Consider the following 17157-nt stretch of genomic DNA (forward strand, 5'->3'; position numbering starts at 1 on the left):
TCTGTGACCCAAAATCTTCCCCTACTGACACTAGATCCACTTGCCCCACCTTTTCCCTAGGACCAGGTCCAACAGTACATGCTCTCTTGGGCTGGACACATACTCCTGCAGTGAGCTCTCCTACATGTAATCCAGGAATACTAGAACCTTGTGACCCTGCACCACCAATAATGCAGTCAATATCTGGATAAATTAAGTTTCTCAATATAACTAATCTGTAGTATTGTCATCGCTCTCAAATGACCCTGAATATGTATTCTCTTCATCATTTCTTTGGTTGCTGGCCGACAGACTGTACCTCACAGTGTCATTGTATACTTTTTGTTCTGTAGTTCCAGCCAAATTAATTCTGTCCTTTGATGAATCCTCTTTCTCTTGGACTTCTTAACTAACGCTACTCTAAACTAATACTTCTACCTTCATCCTTTCCCTTCCCTTCGATCATTTTGGAATCCTTTAACCCCAGCAATATTTAACACCCAGTTGTGCCATTCCTTGAGCCAGCCCTTGGTGATCAGTACATCAGATTTCCACACTCCAATCTGCATCTGAAACTCCCCAGACTCCGAGTTTTCATGTCCATGCAGAGGACCTCAGATTAAGGCTTCCGTTTTTAACTCCATCTTCCACTAATTCACATGTTGTTGTAAATTAGTACCAACTGTATCTCCCATTATTTTGAGAATGCTGGTAGTCTCCTCTACTATTCTTTTATGGACTCATACACACACCAAGTTATTTTCAATCCTCCCACACGCCCCACAAGGAATTCTGTGACTCCCAGGTACGTGTGATCTCCCATCTCCCACTCCACTCTGCTCCCTCCCAGGGTCACCGTCTCTGTGACGCCAAGGTATGACCACACCTCGATCCTCAGTGCTGATTTATATCCTCCCACTTTGGTGCTTCTGTAACACCCAGGTGAGAGTGAGCCACATGTACCTGCTCCAGGTTGCTTCCTCACATGGTCACTCCCTCTGTGACTCGGTGCTGATTTCGAGCCTTCTGCTCTGCTGCTTCTCCAACTCCAAGTCCTAGTCGACCTCGATCCTCGCTGCTGATTAATATTCTCCCGCTTTGTGCTGCTCTCTCTCAGGTTCTCTCCCATTGTGACTCCCAGATAATGGTAGGCTTCAAGCCTCAGCTGAGATTTATAACATCCCATTCCGCACTGCTCTCTTACAGGATCGCTGTTGTGCCTCGAAAACAGTAGAAAAGAGGAGGATTAGACAGAGCAGAGGATGTTACGGTGATTGAGCGAGCTGTAGGGGATGGAACAGGTTATCTGGGGAGCCAGGCAGACCGGCAGCAACTAAAGAACGTTACTGGAAGATACAGCGAGAGTTGCAGACACTGACGAAGGCAAAGGAAAGAGAGTGATAGTGGCTTGTTCATGAAGAAACTTCATAAAGTCTAAAGAGTTTTTTTTCTGAGCTGCTTACAGAGATGTGTAGAGTTCATCAAATGCAAATTGAGAGCCAGCAAATGTTGTATGGAACTTGAGACTGTTGGATGTTACAGAGTTAGAAGACTTGCAGTAACTGGGGGGAATATAAACTTTTGGAGCACTGATGGTGTTCAAGGACCCTCAGGACATGAGGAGGTGCAGAGAATGGGAGCATTCCAAATAGTGGGAATGTAGGGGCTGGAAGTCCTGAGATGGATAAGGAGGATGAAAAGTGCCAATTTAGCACATGCAACCATTGTACCTACAGAGATTTAAGGAAGGGAACCTGTTCTATCATCGATTACAGTTATATGGAGAATTACAGAAGCTGAAGGGGTTAAAAATTTTAAAAGGGAGAGGTGTTAGGTGATCAGAAGTTTTAACAAGAATAAAGAAATTCTAGCAAAGATGGGAATGGAGGAGGTGAGATATTGCGACGAACTGTAAGAATTATAAATCGGGGAGGATGTCAGATATAAAAAGGAGAGCTGCATTGTCTGTATGCATTTACAGATGTGAGGAGTGTTGCAGCGCCTGCTGGAGAGGGCACAGATAACAACAGTTCCAACGGCTGGTACAGTCCTGGGGAAAATTGACATACAGAGAGATCTGGGTATTCAGGTCCTTTGTTCCTTGAAGGTGACAACGCACGTCAGTAAAGTAGTTAAAGCGGCATACGGCATGATTTCCTTCACTGGACAGGAGATTGAGGCAAAGAGTTGGCATGTCAAGCTACAGTTGTATTGGACTTTGGTTCGACCACATTTGGAATATTACGTGCAGTTCTGTTCACCATATTACCAAAACGATGCACATGCTTTGGAGAGGGTGCAGAGGAAGTTCACCAGGATGGGGCTAGCTATGAAGGAAGCTTGAATAGATTCAGATTATTTTCATTAGAAAGACAAAGGTTGACTGGGGACCTGATTGAGGTCTAAAAAATCATGGGTTGTACAGACAGGGTGGATAGCAAGAATATTTTTTCCACAGTGTGTGGAACTCAATTACTAGGGGTCATGAGTTCAAAGTGAGAGGGGAAAGGTTTAAGGTAGATAAACGTGGAACGTTCTTTATGCAAAGGGTGATGGGGGCCTGGAACGCGTTGCCAACAGAGGTGGTCGAGGCCGGAACGATGACGTCATTTAAAATGTATCTAGACAGATGCATGAATGGGCAGGGAGCAAAAGAATACAGATCCTTAGAAAATAGGCAGCAGGTTTAGACAGAGGATCTGGATCGGCACAGGTGTGGAGGACCGCAGGGCCTGGTCCTGTGCTGGAATTTTCTTTGTTCTTTTCTTCTTTGAATGGTCTGCAGGTTATTTTGATCTTGGAGTAGGATAAAAGATCGGCACATCATCAGGGGCTGAAAAGTCTGTGCTGCGCTTTACTGGTCAGCGTTCTAAATAAGGAGGGTTACAATGGCTGGAAGAGGTTTTGAGAGGCTGGAGAGGATGGGATCTGAATGAATAGACACAATTCGGAAGGTTTGCTCAGAGTGCCAGAGGTAACAGAGACATCAATGGCCTGATCTGGAGCAGACGACCCAGACTGGGAGGGTTGTGGGAACTGGAGGTGGTTTCACAGGGAGGGAGGACCATAGAGCCACAGGGTGTTACAGAAATGTGGAGAGCTGTAGGGCCTGAAGGAGTTCACGGAGATGGAGAGGTTGGGAGGGATGGAGTAGTTTACAGGGAGAAGGAAGTTGGTAGGATGGAGCGGTTTACACAGACAGAGAGGGATTTCGGTGATTGGACCAGATTACAAAGATAAAGTGGATTGTACAGATTGGGAGGACCAAACAGAGATATGGAGGGTAGTCGTGACTGAAGGTGTTAGGAAGGTTCACTTCTGCACATTATTTAGATATGGAGGGTGTGGTTTCTGACAGATTTTCCAGAAGGGTAGTAATTTTGGTTGGTGACAGTTTTACAGATAAGAAATCATTCGTAACCTCCTCCAGTTTGGTCAAAGTGGGAAGGGTGACGTTTCCAGAGATAGGGGTGTAAGAGCTGGAGAGGGTTATGGAGATGAGTAAATGGATGGAGATACAGGAGGAGCTTACATTGATAGGATGGGTGCTGGCGACGGGAGGATGTCACATAGATAGTGAGTCTTGTCGGAACTGGATCGGGAGAATCACAGGCTTTCAGTGGGTTCTACAGATCGGGAGTGCTGCAGGGACCCGAGAGGATTGTCGAATCTCCACCGAATGATCGTGTCTTTTGGACTGGAATAGGTTATGTAGATACGGAAACATTGAAGACAATGTGTGCCTTCCTCTTTTTTATGAACAGAGCCTCAATATCCAGACAGTGATCCCTAAATCTGCCAGCATTTCCCGTCGCTCTAACAGGGACACACTGGCCCTGGATTCATAATATTACACTTTTAAAAGCCTCCCATTCGCCAGTCATTCCTTTTCCTTAAAACAGACTCACCAAGTTGATGGGAGCATGATGTTGAGAAGCCAGTCTTAGACTGGGATGGGCAACGTTAAAAATCACACAACACCAGCTTCCAGTCCAGCGGGTTTATTTGGAGGCACTAGAGGGCTGGTTCTTCATCAGTTGGTTATGGAGCAAAATCATAACACACAGAATTTATAGCAACAGGGTAGCAGTGCCATGGAATGTAATATCAAACAAATATAGTTTAAGTTTTCATCTTTCAGAATGATCACCTGGACTTCGAAAGCTGGTGCTTTGAAATAAACCTGTTGGACTATAACCTGGTGTTTTGTGAGTTTTACTTCACCCAATCGACCTCTGCTTGTTCTTGTTCATCAATCTGAAAAAGTTGCTTACAGGGTCAGCAGGTAATAAAGAAGGCAAATCAAATGCTGGCATTTATTTCAAAGGGAATGGAGTCTAAAAATAAGAAGGTCTTGCCAAAACTATATAAGATACGAGTCAGACCACACCCAGAATACTATGAACAGTGTGACTGCCAGAAGCAAAGATATTCGTCTCTTGGAGGTAGGTCAGAGAAGGGTCACTACTGTACACCTGTACACCTATGACTGTGCCCTCAGCCCCCTACAGTACTCCTGTACACACACGGCTGTGTCCTCAGCCCCGGACTGTACTCCCCGTACACCCACGGCTGTGTCCTGGAAATGGATGAATTTCCCAACAAGAGGTGGAGTAGATTGAGGTCGAACGCATTGAGGCTTAGATAAATGAGAGAGAATTCAATGCAACATCCAAGATTCTGAAGGGTTTTGATCGGGTAGATGCTGGGAAGTTAGAAAATAGAACACTACAGCACAGCAATAGGCACTTCGGCCCACCATGTCTGTACCAACCATAACGCTATACTCTACACATCCCATGTCTGTACATGGTCCATATCCCTTTATTCTCTGCCTGTTCATGTTTCTCTCTAAATGCCACTTCAAAACTTCACACACATTTATGTTTCTATGATATCCCCAGTAACATACACTTTCTATGTAAAAAACAAATCTTGCCTCTCGTTTAAACTTTCCCTTTCTCACCTTAAACCTACGCACTCTCGTATTTGAAATTTACACACTGGAAGAGATTCCGACTATCCACATTATCTATCCCTCTCCTAATGTTATATTCCTGTACCTGATCGCATGTCAGCCTCTGATACTCTCACAAAATAATCCAACTTTGGTTAATTTCTTCTTACACCTAACACATGCTCAAAAACCCAACACAGGCAGCATGCTGATAAACCCCTTTTGCACCCTCTCCAAAGCCTCTATGTCCTTCCTATTGTGTGGAGATGAGAACTGCACCCAGTACTCCAAATGTGTCCAAACAGAGGTTTTATACAATTACAACATCAGATGCAAACCATTATACCAACGTTGTGACCGATAAAGGCCAGTGTTCCATTTGCTTTCTTTCCCATCTGAAACACTTCTGTTGCCATTTTCAAGGAGTTACTGACGTGAACCAAGTTAAAGTCCCCCAAAATGACCACCCTGTTCCTTTCACTCCTACCCAGAATAATTTTGCTAATCATCTCTTCCACCTCTTTGGAACTCTTGGAGGACTTTAAATAAAAAACTGCAAGCAGTGTGACCTCTCCTCTCCTGTTTCTAACCTCAGTTCATACTACCTCAGTAGCTGAGTCCTTATCAAAAGTTCTCCCAGCCACCGTTATACTCTCCTCCACTAACATGATGTGCATGGACCCATTGCAGTGCTTCAAACCCGATGAGGCAGCCATACTCTTTATGACAGATAGATTTTGTCTGGAACCTCCTCTGTCCTGAAGACCTTATGCACTGCCTGCGCTCCTCCATTTCCCCTTTGCACGTTCCCTTTCTAACCCACACAAACTGCATCACTCCACAATTGGAACTGTCAAGGGCAGAAGTCTGTGGAATACCCTCCCTAACCATTTCTATCCTCCTTTAAGATGTATTTTAAAATCATTCTCTTTAATCAACGTTTTGATCATCCATGAAGCACCTGAGGAGATTTGCCATTGTGAAAGATTCCATACAATGCAAGTAGTTGTTGTTATTGCTGTACATTAGGAGAAACAGTAGTGATGCATTCAAAATTCTAACAAGAAAGTCACTGACAGGTGTAGTGTGCAGGGCACCAAATAATAACATTGGGATGGGCAATAAACAAAGAAATAACTAATGCCTGTAAAAATCGTACGGCTATTATCACGGGCGATTTTAATCTACTATGAAGACATTTCGTGCAAGGTGGACAACGGGGACCCAGTGGATGCGCTGTACCCGGATTTCCAAAAGTCCTTCAACAAGGTGCTGTACAAGAGGCTGTTGCATAATATAAGGGTGCATGGCGTTTGGGGTAGGGTATTAGCATGGATAGAAGATTGGTTGACTAACAGGAAGCAAAGTGTGGGGATAAATGAGTACTGTTCTGGCTGGCAATCAGTGACTAGTAGTGTGCCTCACGGATCAGTGTTGGGACTGCAACTATATGCAATTGATACAGATGATTTGGAGTTGGGGACCACATGTAGGGTATCAAAGTTTGCATTTGACACTAAGATGAGTAGCAGAAAAAAGTGTGTGGAGGACTGTGTAACTTTACAGTGGAACGTTGATACATTGAGTGGCATTTGGAATAGAATGCTCATAAATGTAAAGTCATACTGTTTGGTTGGAGTAACATTAAAAAAGAGATTATGACTTGAATTTTAAAGTTGCATCATTTGCTATGCAGAGGCACCTGAGGAGCCTTCTGCATGAAGGTTGGTCACCAGGAACAGCAATTAATTCAGAAAACAAATGGAATTTTGTCCTTCATTGCTGAAGGGATTGTGTTGAAAAGCAGAGGTGATGTTCCAGCTGTATTGGGTGCTGGCAAGGCCTCACCTGGAGGACTGCATGCAGTGTTTGTCGTCTTACTTGAGAAAGACTGTACTGGCACTCGAGGGGGGATATACTGTGCATTTTGTCATTGCCTTACCTGGCAATTAGACAAAGCACCCACCTGCAGGTGTACAAATAAAACGACACTGCTGTTCAGAAATTTGGTCTCGGACTGAAATTATTGATGTGAGTGGGCTTTTGTTTCTCACAAGGGGGTGCAGAGGAGGTTAACTAGGTTGATTCCGGGTTGAGGGGGTTGGGTTAACAGAGACTGAGTAGATTGGGATTATATTCATTGGATTTCCGAAGAATGGAAACATATAAAATAATTAACGGAATGGATAAAGTAGAAGTACAGAGGATGTTTCCACTGGCAGGTGAAGCTGCGTCAAGAGGGCATCACCTTAAGATTCGAGACAGCAAATTTAGGACTGAATTGAGAAGGAACTTCTTGACTCTATGGAATTCATTGCCCAGGGAAGTAGCTGATGCTAGTTCAGTAAACGTTTTTAAAGCTAAGGTAGATTGTTTTAAAAAAATAAATAATTAATTAAGGGATATGGTGAGAACGTTGGTAAATGGTTCTGCCTCCACAAAATGATCAGCCATGATCTTATTGAATGGCAGAGCAAGCTCAAAGGGCAGGATGGCCTTCTCCTGTTCCTTGTTCTTTTGATCTTATATTTTGCATTCCTCCCGCACTCTTGACTTGCAGGTGCTGGTGTTTGATTAGGATGAAGGCTGAAAAATGTGTTGCTGGAGAAGCGCAGCAGGTCAGGCAGCATCCAAGGAGCAGGAGAATCGATGTTACGGGCATAAGCCGTTCCTTAGAAGGGCTTATGCCCGAAACATCGATTCTCCTGCTCCTTAGATGCTGCTTGACCTGCTGCACGTTTGCAGCAACACATTTTTCAGCTCTGATCTCCAGCATCTGCAGTCCTCACTTTCTCCTTGGATTAGGATGGAAAAAATAAAAATTCATAGAACACCAGATTATAGTCCAACACGTTTATTAGGAAGCATTCGCTTTGCAGCTTCTTCATCAGGTGGTTGTGTGATTTTTAACATTGTCCTTCACTCTTGTAACTGATAAACAGCAACAAAAGCCACGAAGCAATGCGCATGCTCCAGGCAACAATGGGCCCCGGTGATTGATGTCAGCGGCACACCAATGGAAAGACAGGGGCAGAGCTGGCGGGGCTTTGGTCCTCCGACCAATCAGAGGAAATGAGGCGCGTGACTAGAGTATACCACGTGTTCATCCGCGCGGTGGGCGCTGATGTGCGGGATGTGAGGGCCGAGAGGTGTCGATAAGGAAATAAATAAACAGCAGGAAGTGGGTCGGAAATGTTGTTGGTATGGGCTGAGCGATTTTACAAATATTTGGTGCACATCGGAAAATACAAATTTGAAACTTACAGTCCCGTTTTTGCAGTAAACCTGAAAATAACCTCATCGAGTGATCGCCGCCATCTTTATTCGGGACAACGTTTCACCGGACACGTGCGGCCGCCAGCTTTGTCGGGGGCAAAGTTCAGAGGGGTGTATGTGCAGCCCTCCCTGGTATAGAGTCATAGGGCAGGATTTACACAGAGCACATTCAAACCCAGACAAATGGATGTTTTTTTCTGGATTTGTTTCTTCATTCATTTAAATGATTTGGATGTGAATAGAGGCGGTACAGGTAGTAAGTTTGTAGGTGACACCAAAATTGGAGATAATATGGACAATGATAAACGTTATCTCAGAGTACAATGGATTATGATCAGATTGGCCATTGGACTGAGGAGTGGCAGATAGGGTTTAATTTAGATAAATGTGAGGTGCTGCATTTTAGAAAAGCAAATCAGAGCAGGACTCTCACACTGAATTGTAAGGTCTTGGAGAGCCTTGATGAACAAAGAGACCTTGGAGTGCAGGTTCATAATTCCTTGAAAGGAGGGTCACATGGAGATAGGATATTGAAGAAGGTGTTTGATATGGTTTCCTTTATTGGTCCGAGCATTGTGCAAAGGAACTGGACAGGACATTGGTTTGGCCACCTTTGGAATATTGTGTGCAATTCTGGTCTCCCTCCTATCAGAAGGAGGCACTGAAACTTGAAAGGTTTGAGAATTGATTTTCCAGGATGTTGCCAGGATTGGAAGATTTGAGTTGCAGGGAGAGGCATAATAGGATGGGGCCATTTTCCCTGGAGTGTCATAGGCTGAGTGATGTTGAAGAGGTTTATAAAATCGTGAGGATAGCGCATGGATATCATAAATAGACAAGGTGTTTACCCTGGGGTGGTGGATCCCAGAACTAGAGGATATAAGTTTAGGGTGAGAGGGGAAGATTCAACAGGAGCCTAAAGGGCAACAAAAATGTAACATTTCAAAGGCATTTGAATAGGAAGGGTTCAGAGGGATGTCAACCAAGTGCTGGCAAATGGAAATAGATTAGCTTAGAATATCTGTTTGGCATAGACGGATTGGACTGAAGAGTCTGTTTCGGTGCTAGACATCTCTGACTGTGGGATCATAAAAGTCAACACTGCTCTAATTCACCTCTGGGCTCCTTCATGACCCCTTGTTCATTATCTAGCTTCCTCAGTGTCTCATGAGTGTATTTTTGCTCTGTTTAGTATTTTATTATTACGTTCACAGACTTTTCTGTAAATGAATTATCCACTGCTGCCCGGCTCCTGACCATATTACAGAGGAGGTAGTACTGGGTGTCTTAAATCGTAGCAAGGTGGATAAATCCCTGGGACCTTTAAGGTGAATCCCAGAAATTTGTGGAAATCTAGGAAAGTGATGGCAGTGCCCCTCCCTGAGATATTTATATCATCATTTGTGACAGGTGAGGTGCTGGAAAACGTGTGCCATTATTTAAAACGTTGGTAAGGAAAGGCCAGGGAACAAGAGAACAGTGAGCCTGAAGACAATGGCAGGCAAGTTGTTGGAAGGGATTCAGAGGATTTACATGTATTTAGAAAGACGAAGAATGATAAGGGATAGTCAACATGGCTTTGTGTGTGGGAAATTCTCTCTGTCTAACTTGATTGAGTTTTTTTGAAGATGTGACAAAGATGATTGATGAAGGCAGACTGTGGACGTTGTCTATATGGACCCTGAACTATGTTCCACAAAGCAGACTGGTTAGCAAGGTTAGATAACATGAAATGTTGGGAGAACCAGCCATTTGGATACAAAACTGGCTTGACAGTAGGAGGCAGAGGGTAGTGAAAGAGGGTTTAATTTGTGGACTGGAGGCCTGTGAGCAGCAGTGTGCTGCAGGAATGGATATTGGGTCCTTAAATAATTGACTTGAATGTGAATATATGAGATATGGTCAGGAGGATTACAGAAGACACCAAAATTGGAGGTGTAGTGGACAGTGAAGGTTAGTTCAGAATGCAACATATCTTGATTAGACGGGCCATCGGGGCGAGGAATGGCAGACTGAGTTCAATTTAGGCAAATGTAAGCTGTTGGATTTTGGAAAGGCAAATCATGGCAGCACTTATGCATTGAATGGTAAATCCCTGGGAGTGTTTCTGAATATAGAGACCATGGAGCGCAAGTTCATTGTTGCTTTAAAGTAGAGCCACAGGTAGGCAGACTAGTGAAGGTGGCGTTTGGTGTGCTTATATTTATTCAATGCATTAAATACAGAAGCTGGGACGTCAAATTGTAGCTGGACACGACATAGATTAAGCCATTTCAGGAATTATGTCTTCAGTTCGAAATTTCCTGTTCTGGGAAGGATGTTGTGATTCTTGAAAGAGTTCAGACAAGATTTGCAAAGATTTGGCCAGGATTGGAGGATTACAGGGAGAGGCTGAAAAGGCTAGGGTTAATTTCCCTGGAGAGTCAAAGACTGAGAGGTGACCTTATGAAGATTTATAAAATCATGAGGTGTATGGATAAGTTGAACAGCCAGGGTCTTCTCCCTCCTCCTCCTCCCCGCCCCCCAGGTTAAGTGTGTTCAAAAGAAGAAAACATGGGCTTAAGTTGAGAAGGCAAAGATTTAAAATTCATCTAAGGGGCAAACATTTCAAGCTGTGTGTGGTGTATGTGTGGAATGAGCTGCCAGATGAAGTAGTGGAGGCTGATATAATGACAACATTTGAAAGGCATCCGATTGGGTACATGAAGAGGAAGGGTTTCGAATGATGCGGGCCAATAGCTGGCAAATTGTGCTCCATTAGTTTAGGATTCCTATTTGGCATGGACAAATTGGATTGAAGGTCTGTTTCTGTGCTGTACATCTCTATGACACTAACAAATGAAAATAAGATGTGTTCCTCTTTTGTGGAGAGCTAGCAGAAGCACAGATAATTGTCCTTGGAGCTGAGACGGTGAAGTTGTGATTTCAACCAGCTGCAAATTTGTTTCTAGGATATTTAATTTTCAGAGAGAGGGGAATTGTTTACAATGTCACAATTTTAGTAATTATTTTCAGGTAATTGGCAAATAATATGTGAACATGTGAACATTATTTTATTCAGTAAGTTCTGAGCATCTGGAGCAGTCTGAATGGCAGCTGGACACAGACTCAGCAGTTATTCATTAACAGATTTGGAATTTTACTTTTTAAGGGAAGATTTGGGGGGCATTGGGCAAATGGGAAGGGAATTGGGACAGATTTGCAGCATCTCCAGAGGGAGAGGGTACATCCCAAATGGGCTGAATAGCCCCAGCCCCTGTGCTCAGTGATACTGCCCCATTCACTGTGAATGTTGAAGCTCATCCCAGGGCAGAGAGAGGCAGGATGCCACCACTCACCTCACAATGGGCCCCGATGATTGATGTCAGCGCAGGCCAATAGGGGGCAGAGGGCAGTACTGGAGGACCAGGTCGTACCAGTTTGTCTTCCAACCAATCGGAGTGAATGAGGGCATCCTCAAGGCTGAAACTAAAGAAAGGCACATATCACAGAGATCTGAGAAACTGGAGGACATGAGAGAGGGAGCGTTCTGTGGCTGGTGAGGAATTATATAAATAAGGAAGAGTTGTGAGGCTGGATGAGGTGACAGTCATCGGGAGAGTTGAGGATGGAGGAATTTAGAGTTAGTAAGGATTAGAGTCATAATGTTATACAGCAAGGAAACAGGCCCTGTGGTCCGAACCAGTCCATGCCAACCATAATTCCAAACTGAACTAATTGTACATGCCTCCGCTTAGTCCACATCCATCCAAATGTTTCCTATTTATGTACTAATCTGAATGTCTTTTAAATATTGTAATTGTATTCACAGCTACCACTTCCTCTGGAAGTTCATTTCACACATATAAATTGTTTTTAAAACCCTAATGTCTTTTCTCAAATCTTTCTCATTTCTTCTCAAAATGAATGCACCCGAGATTTGAATCCCCCTCTCCCCCGGCTATTCACCTTATCTACGCTCTTTCTGATTTTGTAAACCTCTAATAAGGTCACCCCTCAACCTCCTGCACTCCAGTGAAAAAATTCCCAGCCTATCCAGCCTCTCCTTAGAACACCATCCCTCCATTCATGGCAACATGCAGGTAAATCTCTCCTGAACCTGCTCCAATTTAATAATATCCTTCCTATAACAGCACAACCAGAACTGGACAGAGTATTCCAGAAGAGGCCTCCCCAACGTCCTGTACATCCTCAATGCAACGTCCCCACTCCTGTACTCAAAGGTCTGAACAATGAAGGTAAGTGTGCTAAGCACCTTAACCACCCTGTCTACATGTGACACAAACTTCAAAGATGTGAAGCCCTCGGTTTCTTTGTTCCCATATCACTACTCAAGGCCCTACTTTTATTGAGTGTAAGTCCTACCCTCGTTTGTTTTGTCAGGATGTAATGTTTTGCATTTATTCCAATTCAAAGAAATTTCGAGTATAAAGGCAGTAGGAGTATAATTAAGAGGAAAATCAGGAGGCAAAAAAGGGACGTGAGACAGCTTTGGCGAATAGGGTTAAGGATAATCCAAAGGGCTTTTGTAAATACATGAGGAACAAAAGGATAACTAGGGAGAAAATAGAGACACTCAAAGATCAGCAAGGCAGCCATTGTGTGGAGCTGCAGGCGATGGCCGAGATAGGAAACAAGTATTTTGCATTAGTGTTTACTGTGAAGAAGTACATGGGAGATATAGAATGTGGGGAAATAAATGGTGACATCTTGGACAATGTCCATATTACAGAGGAGGAGGTGCTCAATGAGTGGCTAAGGAGCTGGTGCAGGGGAAAAGGATCCACGTTTTTTGGATCGTTGTGATTTCCTCTGGAGTAGATTTGACCTGCATAAGAAGGATGGATTGTACCTGAATTGGAAGGTGTCTAAGATCTAGGCAGGGAGACTTGCTGGTGATACTCGGGAGGCATTAAACCTGTGAGGGAGTGGGTGTAAACCCAAGAAGATAGTGAGGAAAGAGATATGTCTGAGGCTGGTACAGTTCAGAAGTCAAATAGTCAAGGCAGGCAAGGGCAAGGCACAGAATGAAGTCGGACTGAGCAGTTGCACTGCATTTACTTCAATAGAAGAGGCCTGACAGGGAAGGCAGAGGAGCTCAGGGTATGGTTTTGAACATGGCACTGGGATATTATAGTAATTACAGAGGCATCACTCAGGGATGGATAGGCCTGGCAGCTTAATGTTCCAGGGTATAGATGCTATAGGAAGAATAGAAATGGGGACAAGAGAGGAGGGGGAGTGGCATTTTTGATTCGGGATATCATTATGGTTTTGCTAAGGGAAGATGTTCCTGGGAGTACGCTCAGTGAAGTTATTTAAGTGGAACTGGGAAATAAGAAAGGGATAATCACCTTATTGGGGTTTTCTGCATGGATTTCGTCCGGGTGCTCTGGTTTCCTCCCACAGTCCAAAGATGTGCAGGTTGGGTAGATTGTCCAGGTTGAATTGCCCACAGTGTTCAGGGATGTGTAGGTTGGCTGGCCCTGGGAAATGCAATGTTACAGGGGGAGGTTAGGAGGCTCTCCAGGTCAGTATCAATGTGATGGGCTGAATGACCTGCTTCCACACTGTTGGGGGTCTCTGATAATTCTACTAGTTTTAAAATAGTTACAGAAAATAATATACCAGATCTAAAAGTTAAGGTTCTGAATTAGACAAAGGCCAATTTTGATGGCACAAGGCAAGAACTTTCATCTGGACCCTCAAGTCTGCTCTACCATTCAATAAGATCAGGGCTGATCTTCTCATGGCCTCCGCTCCACTTTCCTGCTCTCTCACCATAACCCTTAATTCTTTTCCTTTCACAAATCTACCTTTTGCCTTAAAGACATTCAAGTTGATAACGTCAAATGCTGCACTCGGCAGGGAATTCCACAGATTCACAACCCTTTAGCTGAGGAAGCTCCTCCTGAACTCAGTCATAAATCTCCTCCCCCTTATTTGAGGTAATGCTCTGTAGTTTGACCCACCCCCAGTGGAAATAGCCTCCCTGCTTCTGTCTTGTCTACTCCCTTCCTAATTTTATTGTTTCCTATCCAACCTCCCATTTTTCTAAAGTACAATGACTATAGAACCAGTTTTCTCAATCTCTCCACATACACCAACCCTCAACTCCTGACTCAAACTACTGAACCTCCTCTGTACTCCCTCCAGTGCCAGTACATCCTTCCTGAAGTAAGGAGACCAAACATGTACACAGTACTCCAGGTGTGGCCTCCCCAGCACCCTGTACAGCTGCAGCATAGCCATCCCTCTGGCAAGGAAGGACAATATTCCCTTCACTGCCTTAATTACCTGCTCCACCTGCAAACCAACTTCCTGTGATTCATGCACAAGGACACCCAGCTCCCTCTGTACAGCAGCATGGTGCACGTTTTCACCATTTCATCATCCAGTTTGCTGTTAGTCCGACCAAAATGGTTGACCTCACATATTCCACCATCTCTTTTATCCCTGGGATGGATTTCATCAGAGCCAGGAGACCCATCTACCTTTAGGCTGTTATCTTTCCTAACATTACCTCTTTACTGAGAAAGATTGCTTCTGTACCCTCATCTGCCATTGCCTCCACAGGCTTGCGACAATGAGAGTATATAGACAGTAAGTTCCTGTTAAGGCCAAGGCTGGTAGGTGTAAAGAGTTCTGCCTGATGAAAGAAATTGTGGGCCTGGTCAAGAAAATGAAGGAGGCATATGGCAAGTACAGAGAGCTGTGTTTGTGTGAATCCCGAGAGGAGTATAGGGGCAGTAGGAGTATATTCGAGGTAAACCAGGAGGGCAAAAAGGGGACATGAGATAGCTTTAGGAAATAGGTTTAAGGAGAATCCAAAGTGATTGTACAAATACACTGAGGACAAATGAGTAACCAGGCAGAGAATAGGTACCCGCAAAAATCATCAAGGCTGTCTGTGGAACTGCAGGAGGTGAGAGCGATTCTGTATGAGCGGAGAGGTTTTACAAACAAAATGTGCACGTCAGAAAACACAAATTTGAACGTCCCGGTCTCGTGTTTTCAGTAAACAGGGAATTGCCTCAGTGTGGCTGCAGGCATGAGTGCACGCCGCCATCTTTATTCGGGGCAAGAATTCACTGGACATGTGCGGAGCTGCCAGCTTTGTAGGGGGCAAGGTGCAGCCAGGCGCATGTGCAGCCTTTCTCTGGTACAGAGTCATTGGGCAGGATTTACACAGAGCACATTCAAACTCAGAGAAATGGATGTTTATTTCTGGATTTGTTTCGTCATTCATTTAAATGATTTGGTATCGTAAATGAGTTTGCAGGTCATACAAAATTGGAGGTATTGTGGATAATGAAGGTTACCTCAGATTACAATAAGATATTGATCAGGTGGGTTTTAATTTAGATAAATGAGGTGCTGCATTTTGGAAAAGCAAATCAGGGCAGGACTTATACACTGAATGGCAAGGCCCTGGAGATGCTTGCGGAACAAAGAGACCTTGGACTGCAGGTTCATAGTCCTTGCAAGTCAAGTTGCAGGTCGATAGGATGCTGAAGAAGGTGTTCAGTATATTTTCCTTTATTGGTTAGAGCATTGAGTATAGGATGTGGGAGGTCATGTTGCTGTACAGGACATTTGTTAGGCTACTTTTGGAATAGTGTGTGCAGTTTTGGCCTGCCTCCTATCAGAAGGGTGCTGTGAAACTTGAAAGGTTTCAAAAAAGACTTACAAGGATGTTGTTAGGGTTGGAGGATTTGAGCTGTAGGGTGAGGCGTAAAAGGCTGGGGCTGTTTTCCCTGGAGTGCCATAGGCTGAGCGGTGATGTTATGGAGGTTTATACAATCATGAGGGGCATGAATAGAGTAAATGAACAAGGTGTTTTCCCTGGAGTGGTGGTGTCCAGATGTAGAGGGCATTGCTTTCGGCTGGACGGATAAAATTTCAAAGGCGCCTAAAGAACAACTCTTTCATGCAGTGGGTGGAATGAATGCCAGAGGAAGTGGTGGAGGCTAGTACAATTAAAACATGTTAAAGGCATCTAAATAGACACATGATACGATTAGGAAGCATTTACAGGGATATGGGCCAAGTGCTGGCAAATGGGAATAATTAGGTTTGGATACCTGGTTGGCATGGATGAGTTAGACTGTAGGGTCTTTGTCGGTGTTATACATCTCTATGACTGTGGGATCATAACACAGTCTGCTCTGCTTCATCTCTGGGCTCGCTCATGACCACTTTATCAATATCCAGCTTCCTCAGTCTCGAACAATGCGTGTATATTTGGTCTGTTTAGTATTTTACTATTACTTTTACAGACATTTTTGTAAGTTAATTTTTCACTGCTGCCCAGCCCCTGACCATGTGCTGCTTATTAATTTTTTTCTGGAAAATCTTTGACAGTCAAGAATTCTTTTTTTCCAATAAGCAAATGCATTTTCCTTCCATTTCTGACTATCAAATTCTGCACCATTTTCATTCCCTGTAATGCATTTTGCACTCCCTGAAACATCAACTGTGTTTCTCCTTCCACAGATACCAGTGATTAATGCCAAAGCCCTGTTGCCTGGGGAGAGGGTGATGTTTGACTTTCTTGTACAGCTGCAGTTTGTGTGGTGAAGGTGCTCCCACAATGTGGTTGGGTAAGAGATGTTACAGAGTATTCTTTACAGCAACAGTGATTATTTGAAGATAATGTCCAAATCAAGAACAGTTTGTAGTTTTATTATCCTGCTTTTAATTTCACAAAAATATTATTGGGAACTTTAGACGTAAGGCCAGAGAAGGATGATATTAGGTCATGTGACCAAATCCATTGCCAAATAAGCAGGTTTTGAGGAATGTCTTAAAGGGGGAAAGCAGACCTGTGAGGTTTTGGCTGCGAATTTCAGACCTTGTTGCTTTGGCAACTGTAAAAGCAGCCACACAGGTGAAATAATGAATTAACAGGTCATTGGGAGACTCGAACAGAATGGGTTGTCGAG

At 43.9% G+C, this 17157-nt stretch overlaps 1 long non-coding RNA gene across 1 annotated transcript; it reads right to left on the reverse strand.

Moving 5' to 3' along the window:
* Positions 1-1000: 1000 nt before the first annotated feature.
* Positions 1001-13652, reverse strand: LOC148148044 (uncharacterized). Its single transcript, XR_015759297.1, has 3 exons — positions 13567-13652; positions 11551-11680; positions 1001-1199 (listed from the first exon to the last, which is right to left on the reverse strand). It is a non-coding gene; the product is annotated as an uncharacterized LOC148148044 (long non-coding RNA).
* Between the last annotated feature and the right edge of the window lie 3505 nt (positions 13653-17157).

This window comes from Chiloscyllium plagiosum, unplaced genomic scaffold (assembly GCF_037043375.1).
Source record: "Chiloscyllium plagiosum isolate Xiang-an unplaced genomic scaffold, Cpla_swu_hap1 HiC_scaffold_14, whole genome shotgun sequence".
Taxonomy (NCBI): Eukaryota; Metazoa; Chordata; class Chondrichthyes; order Orectolobiformes; family Hemiscylliidae; genus Chiloscyllium; species Chiloscyllium plagiosum.